Raw genomic sequence first — 19,404 nt, forward strand, 5'->3', positions numbered from 1 at the left:
TTTTTTTAACTTTTGCTGCAAAGACACCAATAGTAATCTTTATTTTTTGCACCTCAAAAAAAGAGAACCCCCAACTTTTTAACTCTTTTACATAAACTCTCTTCTTTTACATTTTCTAATTTATTTTTTATTTGTTTTCTTAGAAACATTGTCACTTTTAAGAAATATTTTCAAACTCCTATTTAGCTGGGCAAAAATTGTTATTGTTTCCAGGTCTTTGGGTGCCCAACTTTTTTTTTTTTTTTTTTTTTTTTTTTTTTTTTCTGCTATTGAAACAGGAAAAGCAAGCAAGCACCCCCCAAAAGCATGTATTAGATGGTTGGCTTAGATATTGTTTTTTCATATATTTTAGATAATGTTTTTTCAGTGCTTCTTTGCCTGGATTCTACTGTTACCTGAAACATATTAATGTACTAATGGTTGTCTGAAACTCGTCACCCTTATTCCAGTTTGGGGCATAAAACTGTCAGTTGCAAAATATGTACTGTTGGGCAAAATGTGGTCTTGGGACAGTCTTTCTTGTATTTTTAACGTAGGGTTGGTTCTGAATGTTGGTTTTGAATTTGTAAACTTGAAATTGTTTCACTTATATATTCTGCTTCTTGCAGACATGACCTATTTTGTGATCTTAGTATTGTCCTTTTAAGACATAGCCATGGTAATCTAAGTGGATTACCTAAATCCAAATCCTGGTGGTCTGCAATTTCTTTTGGAAATCTTTCTACTTTGTTCAATCTTTGTTTACTACTTTTTAATTTTCTCTGAAATGGAGGCAAAGTGAAGCTACTGCTGAAATGGAATTTCATTGAAACCTTCCTACATGAACCTGAAAATGTGTAATTTTAAAATGAGTGTCTCTGTAGTCTGTATATGGAAAGAGTTCATGTCAGTTGATCAGTGATACTTATATCTGAAGTAAGGTTAAAATGTAGTCTCCGTTTTTTAAGTTTTCTTCCCTGCCCACCTCAATGCTATTTCAAATGTTGTCTTTTTTTTTTTTTTTTTTTTTTTAATACAGGAGACTAAAAAGACAAGATATCTCAATTGCCTTTCCAATATTTTGATCGGTAGCATGTATGGAATGGCTCGAGACTTTGGAGCTGGTACTGATTTTGTTTTACAAAAATAAGTACCACAGTTTGATTTGCGTGTTATATTACCAAAAGCAAGCTATTTGTTCTTGCCTTTTGAATAATTTCTAACCCATATATGCTTTAAATAGAAAAAGAAAATCTGTGGTGCAACTATATCCTCCTAGTTTTTACATTTTATTGAAGAGATGACTAGGTGATTCCATTAGGCATAATAAAATTACATCATTAGTAGAGATTTGCAAAGAAGCCTCCATTGAGATTGCTTTGTAGGGAGAATTAATGAATTGCAAGATGTGTGTATGTCAATCACTTGCCTACAGCAGCTGTTAACTGAAATGGTATTGTAATGCTTTATGGCTAGCTGTTCTGAAGGATTTTGTTTTGCTGAAGCAATAGCACTTGCTTCCTCTATGCAGCAAAGAATTAGAGAAAGCTTTTATTCTATACCTCTAAGAAGTTTAGCAACTCAAAACTAAAAGGTTAATTTAAAAGTATTTTGCCCATTATTTTTTTGCCTTGTCGTAGCAAAACAGTTAATTTTAGTTAAGTTACAGCATAGTATGCAGCTTTGTATATTGTACTTTGACATTATGAATTTCGGTGAAGTATGTGAAGGTGAAAGTTTGGAGAGAGGAATAATAAAAGCTCCATAAAAACAGTGAGGAGTAGTTTCATATTTAGTAGCTGGATCTGTTGTTTTTTTTTTTTCCATCACTGAGAAAAAAAAATTTCCTCCTTAGTTATTTCAGACAAAAAAAGTTATACAGCTCATATTGAGCTGGAGACACATTTCCTTCAACAGAATGAAAACATCCATTTTGTTAGTTACTAGATAAGTGCTTTGATTGATCTTCATTGAGTCTTCAGAGGCTGAAAGGAGCTGGAGGCCTAGAATATACACTTGATGACCTTACAGGAAATAGCTCAGTAGGCTAATGGGAGTGGTGGAGTGCCTGGGGTCCTACACTGAAGGCCTAAGACACACTCCTCAACATATAATCATGACTGAAATGCATCTCTGAAATAGTTAAAACAAACAAACAAACAAAACTACTTATATATATAAAAAAAAAGAGCGAGCAACAACATATTTCACCATTGCTGTCAACGCTTAAGAGCACCATTAAAAGAAAGAATTGTGTGTCAAGGGGATGTTGTTATTTTGTGTATTATGTTCAGCCGTAAGCATATTTGCCTGAAGAGATAGCGGATTATAAAGTGCCACTGTCTTTCATGATGGAGCTCTCAAACATTTTAATGATCTTGTACATTGCAAAAGAGAGAAATTTTGTCTAACAAGAGTTGATAATGATTCAATAATGAACAATTTGCCACAGAAAGATGCATTTCCATATTCATTTAGATATTTTTGAAGTGTTTTGCAGAGGAAGTGAAGCTATTATGTTGGATTGGTTAGTGTTCTTCACTAATGAATTCCAGAATTATCCTGTTGATTTGTTAGTATGAAAAAGGAAGGGCTGTTGCTTGTATTTTAAGTAAAACCACTGAATTCTCTTGGCACCAGCATAGTCTGTTAGTATCCATAGCGATACGTAGGAAATCAGGCTAAGATATATTGGTTGTATTGCAGCTCCATCCAGACTTGATAATCTTTGCTTATTCAACACTTTCCGGTTTAATTACATTCTAGAAAACTATTCGCGAGGAGACCGGATTCCTTCCTCTGTAATTATGCTGCCTTTTAGTACTCTGTACTTGCAGAGGTCAGTTTTCACTAGGACCCTTCAAGCATATGATATTGTATCCTCTGTTGCGCTGTTCCCCAAACTTTGTTATATTGAACTCTTCTGCTTTTGCTTAAGAAGAAAGGAAACAGATTGCTCCTGAATATAGCTTTCAAGTGTTTTTGTGTTAGTTGTTCCTGAAAATTAGAAGTGGGCGACTTTTGTTGTGCGTTTGTGCCTTTCCCTGAGGAATAGGAAGAATAAAAGCAAAGCACTTGCATGCTGTGCTCCATGTCCCTTTCCTAGGTACTGAGCAGTTCCACAGGCCTGTACGTGATGAAAAGTCAGGAAAAAATTAGTTGATGGTGAGTGAAAAGGTGGTGGTTGAATATAAGCTTGAATTTAAAATACAGAATTCTCTTTCAACTCAAAGCAGTAGATTATTCTTTCAAGTTTTCTTTCAAGTGTACTTCCTTGTTTTCCCATTAGTTATCTACTTGTTCTACGGTTTAATTGGATTGAATTTTAGAAGATCGGTCAACTGAGATAATTTGCAACTGTCATAATTAGAAACTCAATGTGTGGGACTGGCACATACGGAGTATTTTAGATCATTTGCAACTTCCTGACCTTACCTACTCACTGGCGCTAGTGGATCCAGCTCTAGAGGTTGTAGGTAACGGGGTATTTCATACCATCCATTGATGTTGTAGCACTTACCTCGTTAGTATTCTAATGAGGTGGTGACTCTGCGCCTCTTCCTAACAAGCTGCCTTCTGCTTCATGCTAGCTATGGCCATGATTATTTCTTTGACCACTGTGAAGAGTATGGAGGACCTGACAATGCAGGGGAATGAAGGCATACCTCAGGCAGTATTTATGACGGAGGGAGTAGAAGCTTGGTACAATAATTAGTGTCATAAGTGGTTCAGGTTTTGTCATGTGAAGGGTGGCAGAAGGAAGGTGCTTGATGGGTTGAGGCCAGATTCCACAAAAGTTTCAAAGGTGTTTTTTTTGAATTACTGTAAGACTAAAGACTAATTTTGTGGGTTATTCATATGATGAGCAATCAATACCTGGATTTTGATGGGTTTGGATTTAGCATTGCTGATCAGTTAATTGACTTGCTTGACTCATTCTTCAGGCGTGTAAGAACGGTTGTCTCTCTGTCAGTGCATCTTTCAAACTAGTGAAGTTACTATGTCTAATTTTTATTGTAAAATCTCTTGCTTGACTTGTAAGGTAAGCACTCCAGTTGGCTTGGGTGGAGTGACAAGTACTTTATTGAAGCAATGTGGTAAATACTTGAAACCTCGGTGAGCTTCCAAGTATTGATACTGTGCTGAAAGGGTGATGCAAGTATTTAAACCTGAATTTTGGGAATGGTTTTCAGTAAAAGGAGATGGTTTTGGACTGTAAAATGCAATTATAAGAAGGTATGAATCTCAATTCTTTCTCAGTTAAGACGCTAACCAATCTTTTGAAGTGCTAGGTTTGTGTTTTTTTTTTGTTTTTTTTTTGTGTGTGTGTATTTTGTTTTTGTTTTATTTTGTTTTTTAACTCAGTAGCATTTCAGTATAAAGAATTTTGAAATTGTAGAGAGCCGAAGATGAAATGATTTTATCTTGGTGAAGGCAATAGAAGGAAACCAGCAAAGGTAAATAATTATTAAAATGGCAAATGTTAAGAATGATGCCATTACATTTTTTTGCTAAGAATCCTGTTTTAACTACCTTTCAGGAAGGGAGAGGGCAGGTGCAAACAGTGAGTTGGCAGACTGTGTGTTTGTCCCAAATACGTTTCTTTGAATCATCTTCTGTAGTCATCACTAATTTAACACATGGAAAAAAAAAAAAGCATCATAATGGAAATGATCTCTAGAGACATGAGTAATGGCAAGATTGATGTGAAGTAATTTATACACATCAGTATTAACTTACTACATTAGTGTTAACTTGGAAAATGGTCAGAAGAATATTTTGTATCATTCAAACAATTCACTAGGAAGAAAGGCAAATGTTGAAAGAAGAAATAGACAAAATAAAGACATGATAAAGATTACAACAAGTGCTTCAGTTCATTCTGTTTTACAGGAGAAGGGCAGTATGATGAACACAGCTTGAAAAACGATAGCTAATAAGCTTCACATTGTGCATAATTATCTGTCAAATATTACTGCAGCCAAGAGTGCAGCAAAAAGTTTTTCTTGGAGAAGATGCAGCAATGTCAAGGTCATCCGTGGGTACGATAGTTAGGGGTACAAGTCTCCCGCTGTAAGACACAGGCGCACCACAAGCCAATAGGCTGTAAACTTCCTCTGCTGGAAAAGTTCTTTTAATTTTGCTTCACAGTAAGTGGCATCAGTCAATTTCATGGCATTATATTTATGTTTTATTAAATCACTTAATGCCTTGATTATTGAAGCTAAAAATATGAGGACTGAACATGCTTCCATTCTCGACTTATGTAAGTATCCTCAGTTGATCTGTAGAAGAAGAAAATAGTAGGGAAAAATCGCCTGGGCTATTTTTATGCAGATTCATCTGTATGTAATTCATCATGGCTCCTTTTCCGGAGGTAAATCTTGCCATTGCTTCACCCCAGTAAAACTGTTTTGTTGCTTCAGATAGGCATGTCTTCATCGCAAATTAGCTTTTGTCCAAAGTATTACATAAAATGAATTGGTAAATATAAGGCTGATGTTTAATTTTCCTTCTAAAAACGTCTGCTTTATTTTGGGATAATGTCAGTGTGCTTAACTGCTTGCTTGGCACTGTTTTTTATATAGTGTTCTAGACTAGCCAAAATCAAATGTGAATCTTGTAGTATTTTGTTGCTTATGATGAAAGCTTAATGTTTGAAGTTAAATTAAGTTAAATTTTGCTGATGTCTTCCTTCTTCCAGATTGTACGTATCATTTAGTTGAAATCTGAATATATAAAATCTCCACAAATAAGTTGAGGGAAGGTATTTTAAAGTTGTTCAGGCTGTCCCCTTTACTCTTCTTTTTTTTTTTTTTTTTTTTTTTTCCCCCCTTAATGCCAGGGCAGTGTGTGTTCCTCTGCTCTGGGGTTTCCGTGCTGGGTTGTGCCTGTGGCTGAGCGTGTGGAGCAGCCGCAGCTCCTCGTGCTGGTACCTGTAAAAGCTCAGCCGTGGCGTCCTGCGTGCTGCCGGCACGGAGCAGCCTGCGTGGCCCTAGTCTGCAGCTTTATAGAGTTGTGATGTTTCATATCTGTTGGTTCAGTTTCAGATTATTATTTTTTTTTCCCCAGGTATTACATTAAATAAATTCTGCTCACACCGAAGAATTGCTCTCATCTGCTCTTCATTTTCCTTTTGTGAAAGCTAATGGGTTTCTGGGAAATTAAATTACACAGTCATTTAGTGACAGTGCTAAGTGCGGGGCATTCTTACCCTTGGGTTTTTGCTCACAAGAGTGTGTGTTAAGCTTAATTTCCCCTTCTGTTTACAGTAATATTTCAATCAAATCGCTTTCCTAACACTTCTTTAAATACACTAATACCTCAAGGCTTCCCGCAGACGCAGCAGAGCGCCGTGTCCTTTGTGTTTGGCTGTAGCAGGTGTCCGTTCGTACCCTTTCCCCCTGGAGATCTCCGTCTTCCTCCCAGGCAGCAGCTGTGGCAGCGGGGCAGGAGCGAGCCTCCTCAGGTGGTGCTCAGGTGTGGCAGTGCCAGGTACGTGCGTGGCCGCAGCTGCCTCCCTGCCCGGCCGGCCTCACCTCAGCTGCGGCCGCTGGTGGGCCCCGGGCTGCCGTCAGCAGCGGCCAGGAATCGAGGGCAGGAAGGTGAGGGGTGGGCAGCTGCAAAGCTGGCTCCCCGGCAGCCGTGCGCTGCATTTGCAACCGTGCCCGAGCGCTCAGGTGGTTTATCCGTACCGAGTAGGGTTGGTATTGTGCAAGTTTAGCAGATGAGAAAATCTCTCAATCAGCGTGGGAGTCGTTTGCAAGCTTAGTCTGCAGTGCTGTGGGTCAAGGGGAAATAAACAGGTTTTCTTGCAGGAAAGTGAGGAAATCTGTCCTTGAAAATCCTTTGTACTGTTTAATGCTGTGCTAGGGAGAGTTGGTGGTGCCTCTTCACTGGATGCTGCCAGGACCAGGACCCCGAGACTCTGCAGGTCTCCAGCATCTCCCCAAACAGAGCTTGGGGTTCTGGTTGGCAGTGGCACTGTGTGTATGGTACGGTAACGGGAAAAAACTGCGCCCTGGTGTTGTGTCAGAGGAAGATGAAATGTCATCTCTGAGAAGGTTTCATTTACAGCTGAAACTAGCATTTTTGTCATACTAACTGTTTCTGAATTGCTGGTCTGGGAATTTCAATATGCGAGTCCATGGTTTTTAAACGTTGAAATATTTCAGTTTAGAGAAAATTATACTGAGAAACGTGGGTTTTAGCTAACACAATCTGATACATTGAACGTTGATTTATTCACAGTGTACTCAGACTCTGAAAAGGGGAATAAATAGTAATCTGATGAAAATTTTAAGTGTTGCATTTCCTCTTTGTTATAACATGTCAGTTGAGCTCCTGTAGGGTATGTTTATCTGTTACAAGGCTCATCAGTGCATGAAATGCTGAAAGGGCATATTTCTCTCCTGTGGTTCTTGCCATCCCTGGGCTCTTGTAGATGTGTTCCAGTGCATGGGATCAGCTGGGTGAAGCCGTAGGATTTTAAATTTCAGTCTGTCTGAAGGCGCCAAGCTCCTTTCTAGGGACAAGGGAGGAGGGGAGGATTCTTTCCTGTACTGGTGATGTAACTTCCCCGTGAGGCACTTGCTTAGGGATCTACATAATAACTATTATCCTGTTCAAATAGGAGACTGTAGAACGCTCATTGGTGATTAAAAGATAATTTTGTAATTTTTCATGGCTTGTCTTTGTCTTGCAATGAAGATGTTTGTTCATCGCCAGGTGCATACAAATCATTTACTTGCTTTCTATTTCATGCCATTATTTTTTCATTCTCGCGTGCATGTAGCTGTAGCCTGTCAGTTGCTAGCAGTCCAGTTTTGAACAAATTCAGCCGCCTGTGTCCAGCGATTAAATTCTGAACTGATCAACCACGATGCTGTAACTAGGCTGCTTGTGCCAAAACAAGTGGCTTTTGTGATTTGGAGCATTACAGTATTTGCATTAATATTTAAAGTTGTTAATAGTTTTCCTTAGAGACTTGGTTTTTGTGAGTCAAATGTTTGTTGCTGCTGGAAACCTGCCTTTGTGTAGATACATAGATACCTCAGAGTGAAAAGCAAAAAGGATCGAATTGACCAAGCCATTGCTCAACAGATACAATTTGATTTTTTACATACCTTTTGGTATATGGCCTGTAATACTCTTTGTTTTGTGAGGGGCCACTGCACTTTTCTCTAGACTTACAGACCAGTGTAGGTGTGCAATGCTTCAGATAGAGTATCTGGACGCCTCCACTTCAGCTCGGTATTGCACCAAAGTTTGCTTTCTGAAAAGCAAGTGCAAGTTTTTCATGCAACAGAAATGTGCTGAAGACCAGAGAAACATGCAGCTCTTCTTCATGCATCAGTGTCATTTGTGTTAAGCGACAACGAGATCTTGCTTTATGTGTGAGGCTTTGCTGGTTGCTGGCTCTTCATGGTTTTCTAAAGGCGAACAGCACTGGTGCTTTCAAATGGGTGCTTGGCTCCTGTCACTCTAATGCATGTCCGTATCCCAGGAAGGCAGCTGGAAATTCCGCGCAGTCATTTCTTAGGCATCCAGATGCAGGGTCGCTTTGAGGACCACGGGCTTGGTTATTTGAGAACTCTAAGCCTCGTTATCCTTCTCTGTATCACCAGGATACAGGTGAATATACAGGCTTAAAGAAACGGATGGGATTCCTGCTGCTGGGATTCCTTTGAAGAAACCAGTAGCCTTATGTTCAACAGTGAATAAATAAATAAATAAAAATTAATTGAAAGGGGAAAGAAATGACAGCATTTGCTTTAGAAGCGAGTTGAGATGGACTCTACTGTCTTCGTTAGAACTGCTGAGCTCTGGCCATGAGCTCTTCATAAGTCGTAAAGATAGCTGAGAACCAAGAGCACAGAATCATCTTGTATGTTTGCTACAAACAGGTCTGCCTTTGAAGTTCTTACTAATGTGCCCATTCCAATACTGGGTGCAAGTGCGAACTGTTGGCTGACCTTCTGTTGAGGAAAGCTCTCAGGAACAGCTTGCATACGTACCTTGTTCCACGTGGGGCTCTTCAAGCATAGGCTGTGCCTCAGCTGCTCACTGCCTCCCAGTCTCCTGCTGAAGGAGAGCAAATGATAAGCTTGTGGTTTCTGTCACGTGTCCTGCAAATTTATTAATCTGTACAGAGTCTTGCTTTTTACTCCTTGGAGTTTTCTTTCTCTTGTTCTTCCTTAACTTTGTCCACAAGAAGCATTTTTCCTCTTGGAAATGCCTGTCAATCCAATTGTGGTCTGTAGTCTTGTCCTCAGGTGGCTGGAGCTCCAGGGCTTGGACTCGATGCTTTGTGTAGGTCCCTTCCAGCTCAGGATATTCTGTGATCCTAAGACTTGAAGGGCATCGCGCTGCTGGACAGCAGTGGCCACGATGCAGTTGTGATAACTGAATCACATCACCACGCATTTTCTCAGCTGTTGAACAGGTGATGGAAGCTGTGTGTCTGTTCCTTTCATCTGTGTATTTCAGCCTACCCTTACAAACCACCCACGTGCTTCTGTGGGGAAGTCTGCTCGCAGTACCTGCTCCCTTCTTCCACCACCACCTGCCCTCCTCTGCTCTGCTGCCAGCTTGTGCCAGGCACCCGCAGGGGCTCTCTGGGCTTCCTGTCTCCTGTCCTCTCACCTACCTGCTGCCTGTCTGGCAGACAACACCTGAGATTTGATGGCTGGGATTTATGGTTCCTGTTGTTTTCCTGGGAATGTTTCTTTGTGCCTAGTATACAGACAAGGGGAAAAAAAAATCCTACAGGAAGCGTGGAAAATATGTTCTCATTGTACTAGCGAATCCTGCAGGCAAAATCCCAAGTAATATGCTCTGTGGTTAGTCAGACTTCTCATCGAAGGAATTGGGATTGTACAACCCATGTGCAAAAACAGTACTATCATCACAACAGCTGTAACAAAATTTAGTTTGCTTCCCAGTGTGATAGGGCCCTGTATGCTAAACTTGGCACTTAGGCACAAATGCAGTACAAATAAAACGTCTTAAAATTTCTCCTCTGGTTAAAGGGGCAGAGAAGGCCAAGGACTCAAGAGTAAGGCATGACTTGGTAACGCTGCTGGAGTTATAACTTCAAGACTGATCCCCGGGGTGTACGTTGAATACCTGAGTGTATGACTGCAGCATAAATACATTCATGGCATGTTTAAAAAGTTCTGCAGAGATACGAAAGTGTACTTGTACGTTCTTTTATCATGGTACTACAGTTTTAAGTACATTTTCCGCATAATGAGGGCAAAGGAAAGTTTTTCTTCACTATTTATCTCGGGTAAATAGTATTTTGTACCTAGAGTCAAATCTTTTTCCTATGGCATCATTTATTTGTTTCACAAATTGCAAGTCCATTACAAGCTGTCACCTCAGATTTTATTTACTTATTTGGAGTCCTCAGGTATTTCCCAGTGAAAAGATAAGCTACAGACAGATTGGCCTGCTTTAACAGAAATTTAAGAAAATGAAGTTCATTACAGAATCAAACTTTGAAATGTCCTTCATCTTAAAAGTATCATCGTCTTACAAAATATTGCAAAGAATATTCTGATCACATTGTCTTCACGCTGCTGAGGAGTTTGCAGAAACTCATTTGCTTGTTAGACCGTCGAAATCATTTAGAACACCGTAATGTTCTATCTACTGGTCAAAAAAAGGAGATTTTTTTCATATTCGTAACTTTCTCCAGTTTTTGTTTTTCTTTAGTTTTAGAGGCATTTTTATTTCCAGGTCATTATATTGTGTTGTTACAGAGCTTCAGGTATGGAAGATAGTGAAATTCATGCAGCTACAGAGGATCAGAAACTATACTCTCGCTTATTTTCTGTGATAGTTCTGTCTGTATTTGGACTTGGAAATGTCATCCTTTCGCCTGAAGTGAATCAAATCTTTCCTCCCAATGACAGGAGAGAGATTGTTTGTTTTTTTTTGGGGGGGGGAGTGCTGTGTTCTGTGGTAAATGATCTGTTCAGATACTTTACCATTGCTGAAACAACTGTTCCTTACATCTTCTGGGATTGATGTTTTTAAGCTTAAGATAAATGTCACTGGAGTTACTAGTGTTTAAAATATTCCTTCATAAATAACAAAGCGGAGAAGTCCACATGCCAGTTCTTTTTTTCAGGCATCTGAGTTTTTATCCCGTTTCTGCACTCAGATTGGTAAGCTGGGAGAGCACAATCTGGATTTCCTAGACCATGCCTCACTCGGTTCACCTCGTGCTGCTGCATTCTTCTTGCCCAGTGGCACACGGCTTGGGGCGGTATTTTATTGATAATGGAGGGTGGTAGGAGGAGGGATGATGATGGGCTTGTCTTTGTGGTGCTTGGTTGCGTTTCCTTTAATTTTTTGTTCGCCACTTTAATTTCTCAGTGACCATTTCTAAACAGTGCATGTTTCACAAGGATTTCAGTCTGGAGTGCCGAACAACTGTACGATGTTGTTGTGTTGTTTGACAGCTATCTGGCACGAAGCCATGTGCACAACAGCAATAAATACTTCTGTTCAGTATATGTGTATATTCTGGACAGAATCGTGTATGCTCAAATCTGTACAGTGTAATTCTTGTGGTAGCTGTACTGTGCAGTTAAACCTGCACCGTTTGTCCCCTGGATCCGTACGCCGCTTCTATCGCAGCAGTTCCAGCAGGCAGGTGCCCTTCAGCATTTTTCCTGGCTTTGCTTTCCTCCTTTCTTCCTTTTTCTGACTTTTAAGGGCCTTTTTTATTTTTGTGCGGATGTATTGCTCTTAGTAGATACATTTTCTGTTTATTTCCTTCATCTTAAATATAACGAAAATATTTGTAAATCTGGTGGTAGTGTACTCTTGTTGCTGCATGGCACTTACTTGGACGTAACATCTGACGTGAAATTCAGAGCATATCTGGCATTCTTCATGTTCAAGGTTTGTTTTTTTTTCTCTGTACCCCTGTTACTGGTCAGTGCTGTTGGTGGGTTACGTAGATAAGTCTTGCTTCTGTTCTGGCTTAAGTGTTTTTGCACCTAGAAGTGGTCATTAAGTGCCTGTTCTGAGCAGGGGCCGTGTAGAACGGTGAGTGTCCTGCTTGGAAGGACAGATGACTGCACGCTGGGTTTGGAAGATCAAAGCTGTTTGTTCTCATGTTGCAATGGAGGTGTAATAATGTGTTCTGTGTTAGAAAAACTAGGGGATAATGAAAGCTCGAAATGGGAAAAATGATCATTTATTGATGGCCAATGGCTAAACAAATGTGCAAGGCTGTGGCTTAGTAACACTGGAGGAGACCGAAGGAGTAAGTTTGACTGCAAAAGGGGTAAAAATAAAAACAAAAAACAACAATTGCTTATTTTTGTGGTTAGAACAGCAGCATGGGTTCACATATGTTGAAGGGGGACTTCATACTTTCCCACTGGAAAAAACAAATTTACATGGGCTTTTTCGTAGTGTCCACTATTTTGTTATTTAAAGCGTGTCTTTTTTTACTGAGGCTTCAGAGATGTGCCGTGGATGCTTTTCAGAATGTGTGCGATCCCTTGTAGCATGTACCATGCTGCTCAAGGCAAGAAGCTTTAGATGTCACAGTCATCTTGCCACACATGATGAATCACTTTGCCTCAAGATTTTCTGCTCACAAAGCCTCAAGGGTAACTCTGTCTCCCTAGGGATGTTTGGTTGGGCTAGCCATCTGAGCTTACTGTTGTGTGACCAGTTGAGAAAGTACTAAATCCAAACTTTTTCACATTTTATTTTTATGTTTAGGAGTAAAATGTGAAGAGGAGATGCATCATATGAGTATGTATGCCAAGGTTACTGCTGACCAAAATCAGAAGTAAGGCACAAAGAGGATCAGCTTGGCTTTAAAAAGCCACTATCATTTAAAACTTTTTTCTGCTTAATTTGTTACAAGAATCACGTCAAGTGATTGTAACTGCAGGATGCTATCTCATATATGTGTTCCTGCCTTTTTTCTCTTTTTCTGTCGCGAAAACAAAACACATAGAAAAGAGAGGAAAAAAAATAAGGTACTGATTTTCATGGCTTTTCTGACTGTGTCTCCGTTTGGATATTCTTTGGTTGCATTGGCCTGTAAGATGGGGTTAGTGATGGCTGGTGATACAAACTGAAGTATCAAGATGCTAAACAGGTACCTGGTCAACAGTTCCCATAAAGTGTTTGGTTACTTTGGTATAGGGAGCCTGGGGGACCATACTAGGAAGATCTTTAAAATGTAGCCTGATGTTTGTAGCATTTAATTGTTTTTTCAATGGATCAAAATCTGTAGCAGGTAAACTTAAATTAATATCCAGTTCTTCAGCTTTCCCATTCAGTGGTCTAACACTAGATACACTGACTTTTGTTATGGTAAGATGCGTCTTCACTATGTTTGCAAATTTTTAGAAACAGTATGTCAGCAGCAAGGCTTAGGAAAGAGCAAATAAATGTCGAGTTTTCTTCTTTTTTCTTCTTATTTATCCTATTTGTTTTCCTGTCCTTCCTTCCTCTTTGCTTTTCATTGTCTTTTTGACGATATGTATGTGGTGTTGTTTTATTCCTACGTGATAGCTGAAGAACAGGGTCTCTAACTGCCTCTGTAGCATGTTCAATATCTATTGTCATGATGTTCTGGAGGAAGAGATAGCTGTTTGACTTTGTTACTCCCTCCCTATAAGAAAATCCTCCTGTTCTTCTTGACTAGACTGTTGCAGTGACTTAAAAGGGGGACAGAAATGTAACCGTGCATTACTGGATGGCAGTATTTCATCCACTTTAGCACGCAGAAAATCCTTTCCTAACTTGTGCTGCCTTTCTCCTTTCTGTCCTGTTACCCTTCTTATTTATTTATTTATTTATTTATTTATTTATTTATTTATTTATTTGCTTAAATAGGCATTGCCAGAAGAGCTGGTCATTTATTTTCAGGTTTGGAATACAAATCTAAATAAACATTTTTCCACAGACTTTTTTTCCTCCCTATTTTTTTCAGGGCTATTACTGTTTGTGTTTGTTTTCTACAAGGATAGTATTCCAAAAAAAAAAAAAAAAAAAAAATCTTCACCAAGAACAGTTTTCAAATAGAGAACATCTCTGAGTAGCATAGGTACCATATCTATTGTAATGTAAAAATCCTTCTTTTTGTTGAGAATATAAAAGGTAACAGCTCTTTTTAAGAACCAGCTCAGTATACATTTTAATAAAACATTAAAAATATGCTCCTTGTACTTTTTAGTTTTTTTATATTAGTCTGTGTAATTTCAACTTTTCTTTGCAATGAAACTTTAACTGATGGAGGATGCTTTCTTAGTCCTTTTCCAGAATGTTTCTTTCTCATTAAAAGTTTTTGCTTTTATTAGCTTCTTAATTTTTTTTAGCTTTTTTTTTTTTTAGTGTCTGCTACTTAGTGACAACTCTTGAGTATGTGTCATCTGTGTCACACTGAAGAAATTGTATTGGTATGAAAATTGTGTGTAATACCTGAAAGTGCAGTGTGATGAGTAATAGAAATACTTATTTTGAAGTCAAAGCCAGTTATGCCCGCCCAAGGTTTAATACATATTTTCTAATGAATCTAGAAAATATCTGTGGGGCTTGAATGGAAATCAGACAGATTGATACTAACAGCTGACCATAAGGAATGCAGTTAAGGAAAACAGAAAATGAGTAGCTTCTGTTGACCATGGATGAAGTTGAGTAATGTTGGTGTAGGTGATAAGGTAAAAGGGACCAGTGAAGTAGTAGCTTGTATCTAAACTTAAAAGCATTAGTTTTAGCTGGGTTTGTGCATTTCTATAGTAGTTAAAGGACATTCTTAGTAATGTTACAGATTTTCTTGGGATGTGAATATTTAAAATTTGAATTTACTGAGGGAAATGTGTATGTAATTGTAGCTATGGTTTGGTTTTGTTATTTTAATTGCTGTATGTGTTTTGTAAAGCTTTTTTTTTCTTAAATACCCAGCAAATGATAATCTTTCACTTAAAATGGTAATATATACGTTGACCTTGTCTTATTAACCCGTTTGTTATCACAAAATTGTAAAATTCTTTGTCTTAGCTATCAACTGTCATAAGCTAGTTCTGGCACACTTCTACCTCTACTAGAAATACTAATTTTGCTGTATTTCTGGTGTTGTAAGTGAATGCTTCTTACGGAAAGCTATTTCATGTTAACTGTATAGCCAGTTACCATTGTGCTCCCATGATGACATTTTTGGTAACTGTTTTACTCATTAACCTGTGTCTCTGTTTTCCAAACACAGTGCTGCTGCTTCTCTAGTTTTACTGAGTAAATAAATGAAAGCAACATCTTAAAAATATTTTTTATTAATGTATATATGATATACTTATGAGTTATATATCATGTTTTTCTCAATTTTGTTTCTGTATATTTCAGGGATAAGAATCATAGTGTAAGCACATCTTCACAGGAGCCCTTTGCTCTAGGAAATGTCTCGGTACTGTGTATTGTTTAGCTTACAGATTAAAATTCCAATCCAACTCCCTCATTTACTGAATAAACTAGTTTAAATCCTTTTTCGTTTTCTTGATGTCCTTACAGTCTATGCTATAATTTGTATATCCTGAACATTTGGATCCCTGGTACTTGTGCCATGCATTTCTTTTAAATTGTTTTCAGAAGTTCACTTAATTTTTTTTCTGGTGCATTTCATGCTTTTTTTTTTTTTTTTTTCTTTGAAGAAATCCTCTTGCTAGCAAGTACTAGTACCTTTTGCTATCTTACAGAACTCTTTCTTTAGAAGTTTCTCTTAAAATCTTATCTTTTATGCTCTGGTTTCCACGTGTTGAGCTGAGCCATCACCTTGTCTTAGCTTTTTTAGGTATGATATCACATGCTAAAGTAAAACCTCACTCCTTTCCCACGGTAGTAAGTGAGAAAAGAGGCTCAGTTTTGTCTAATGACCACAGGAGGTTTAATATCTGGGTGTACCTATGACTGCTGACACAGAAGCACAGGGATTTACAGTTTGCATGCGCTTCCTTGGGTTTGCTCAGGCAGTGTTTCACACAGGGCAAGCAGGTGCGAGGTGCAGACTGGCCTGCACACTTGTGCTAGCTGTCCCCTTGTTCTCCCTGGTGCTTAATGTTGGCAGGTAACTTCAAGCTTTCCCAAGCGTGGTGTGTTTGTGTTTTTTTTTGGATGAGATTTTGTCAAACTTCTCCTAGTCCTTTCTGTTGTGAATGTCTCCAGCTGTTAGATTTCTGCCTTTGAAAAGGCAATGTCAAGTCTTGTAGCGCAACCATCAGCTTGCCCTCGTGTTGCATATGAAGTGTGACTAATATTAGTACTTAATTCATTAGATTGCATTTTTAATTTTTTTTCCACTGGCTTTGAAAATAAAAAGCTGAATTTAATCTAATACTTACTGTACTAAATAATATATTCTGGTCTTAATGCTGTATGTTCCCCCAGATACGCCAGTAATTAGCATTCTGGAAGTGCCCAGAATAGAACTGGGCATCAGGCCCTTAATTTAATGATTTATTGATTAATGGGTTTTGTATTCTGGTGAGAGGGAACACTTCCTGAACTGCTGCTGGCCAACATATATTCTGCAAAAGGAGGTGAATATTCCTTTGATGTTACTCGTGTTTGTTCTTTAACCCTTGTGTGTTCTGCTGTCCGACAGCACTGAGTGTGAATCTACCTTTTTGGCACGTGCAGTTTTTGGACTAGAGGACTCAGTTATTTCTGCAAGTAGTCCTCAGCAATTTATGCCTGAAAGCATAAAAGTTGGTGTGGTTTGTGCATCAAACTCACATGATTTGGATGTATAATTCGGAGTCTCTGCTGTTTCTATACTCAACTTAATACAAACAAAACCAAGGCTAAGCTCTTGGCTTTGATATCCCATGGCCGAGTCCAAACTACCTGGGTGCTTGCAGAATTCTACACCTGAAAACAGCATATTAATAGTAAATTTTTTTTACATTTCAGTTGTAACTCATGGGACTTCCAGCCCCAAACCAAAATGTAATGGCAAGAGGTGATGCACTCTATCACATCTGTTTCCTGAGTATCTTTTTAACAGTGACAGTATGTCGTGTTACAGTGTGATAAACTCTGGCCGAAATCCCTCCACATCCTTTTCTCGGTAACGTGTATTATGCTCATCAGGAATACAAATGCAAACAAACATTTGTGATTTTCAAATTATCCCAAAATCTAGTCAAAAACAGTGCTCGGGTTCAAGTCTAAATATGGCCTGAACACGTCAAATTGCGTAATTCTCTTTATTTGTTTTTAACCTCATCTGTAATGTTTGCTTCAAAAAGAAATTAAACCCTTTCTTTCATTAGACACATTGGAAAGCATACAGATTTTTGTTATAGTTTTAACTTTGATTTTTTCATTAATGGGGGTTCTGCTCGTTGCAGAATTTTATCTACCACATCGCCAAATGCAGGAGCCCGTTATTGCATTGATTTTCCTCCTGCTATGTCCTTTTTCTCGGCTCGCCTCCTATTGTTTAACAGTCGCCGTGCGGAAGGCGTGAGCGTTATACACAGCTTATTTCAGCGAGAGGAGCGGTGCTGCCACTGATCCCGGTCTGAAGCAGAAGTTCTCAGCTCCAGGTTGCCTCCTCCTCGCCCGCCCTGCTCGGGCTGCAGCAGGAAGGCAGCCGCAGCTCTCCCGGCGCTCTATTAATATGCGCGACGTGGTGGGTTCCAGGGAAGGTTATTAGAATGCTGGTTCGTATCCTCCAGTGAATGAAATGATGTGTGATTATGAAGTCATCAGGCATGGACCAGTAAGGCTCGAGAGAGCCCCCCCAGGTCCTCGGGGTGCCATTGATTGGTGACCATGTGTTTGTGCCCGATAGACTGTGAAATGGTGTGTTGCTCCACGGCTGTGCTGCACCTGCGCCCCACCGAGGTGATTGATTGGTTTGGTCATGTGGAATGTTCCCATCTGGTCTGCAGTAATGTGGTTTTTTGTTGGCTTTTTTTTTTTTTTTTTCCTTCCTTCCTCTTCTCTCCTATTTCCCCTTCATCCGCAAATAGCGAGCGCTGGTGGATAGTTAGAGCAAGCAGTCGTGAAAGGCAGCCGAGCCTTTGCCTTCAGAACAAAGTGGAGTTGCTGCAAGTCCCCGCGTTCTTTTCGGTTCTGGTAAAAAACCAGATAGTCTGTGTTGTGCTTGGGGGGGAGCACAAAACACCCACAGAAGAACAAAAACCGAGGAGGAACCAGCCCCCCAAACCTGTTCATTACTTTGCAGAATTCTTAGTGCTTTACAAAAGCACTTTGCTATTGTAATTAGATTATCAAAGTAGCAGTGCATGTGGAAGATCTTATTTAACCTCCGAAAAGTAGTAGTTTATTTATTGAAAACTACTGATGTTGCACTTTAAATGCCAAGAAATTATTTTAGTTCCTTTAAAAAAAATTCTATAGTTACATTGGGCGGTCTTGTTTGATATTTCTTAATCTCACTCCTTTTTCATAATTGATCTATTCATTCCACTTAATGACTAATTACATATCAGAGCACATCATCAGCAGCATTCATCATTGTAGAATGTAATAATCAATGACATTTCAACAAAGGAAAAAATAAATATGCAAATAAGGACTCATTAACATTTGCATGAGCTGTTTGAATAATCACGTTGCTGACAAGGCTGTAATTAACAGAAATTGATGCTGAGTTCAGTATTTGATAGTGTGTTTTCTCAGCGTTTTATTGTTGTCACTGCGGGGGCTGGAATGAAGTTCTGCTCTACTTGTACCTTGACTTAGGCTTGATGTGATGGGTTGTGCCAGGTAGCAGAGGCTTCTGGGAGTCCTTAATTCAGCTGTGACCTATGCTTAATGCATAGAAAGATATTTTAGTTAAATTGCTGTATTGTTAATGAAGGATTGTTAAATTTGTAGTAATTATACAACAGCTGAAGGAAAACCTTTTCTCCAAAGTCAGGAATAAAAATGATAGAATTTTTTTTAATTGAGAATCTGTATGTGAGTCAGGCACTTAGAAACTGTAGCATTTCTTCTGTGTGCTGAATATGAGGTATCGAGGTAGGGTTCTCATTTATTTGTTAATCTGGTTCAGTGTATCAGTGTCAGAAGCCTTGAGCTTCATTGTAATTGAAAATCACTTGCTAAGGAAAATGTGTAATTATGAAATGTACAGTCTCTCTCCCTCCCCCCCTTTTACTACTGCAACTTTACCCCCCCACCCCCCTCCCTTCCCTCTTTTTCCTGAAGCTTCCTCTTTTTGTCATGGATATCAACTGAAATGCACAAAACACAATAAAGCTGTTTATGTCAGTTTTTTTGGACGACTGTAAGTGCTGATTATAACAAGTTTAAGGAATTTCCTTTGTTGAGTGCGTACCCACGCCATATGGCTCAACATGGAACATTAACTTGACAGGGATAATGGATTGTGGTATATGGAGACAATTTTGCCTGCAG

At 39.0% G+C, this 19,404-nt stretch overlaps 1 protein-coding gene across 4 annotated transcripts in view; it reads left to right on the forward strand.

The window, feature by feature from the left end:
- Positions 1 to 19,404, forward strand: part of TCF12 (transcription factor 12) — a 158,700-nt gene that overhangs the window by 57,235 nt on the left and 82,061 nt on the right. The window lies entirely within an intron of this gene.

The sequence above is a fragment of the Netta rufina genome (genome assembly GCF_964035555.1).
Source record: "Netta rufina genome assembly, chromosome: 11".
Taxonomy (NCBI): Eukaryota; Metazoa; Chordata; class Aves; order Anseriformes; family Anatidae; genus Netta; species Netta rufina.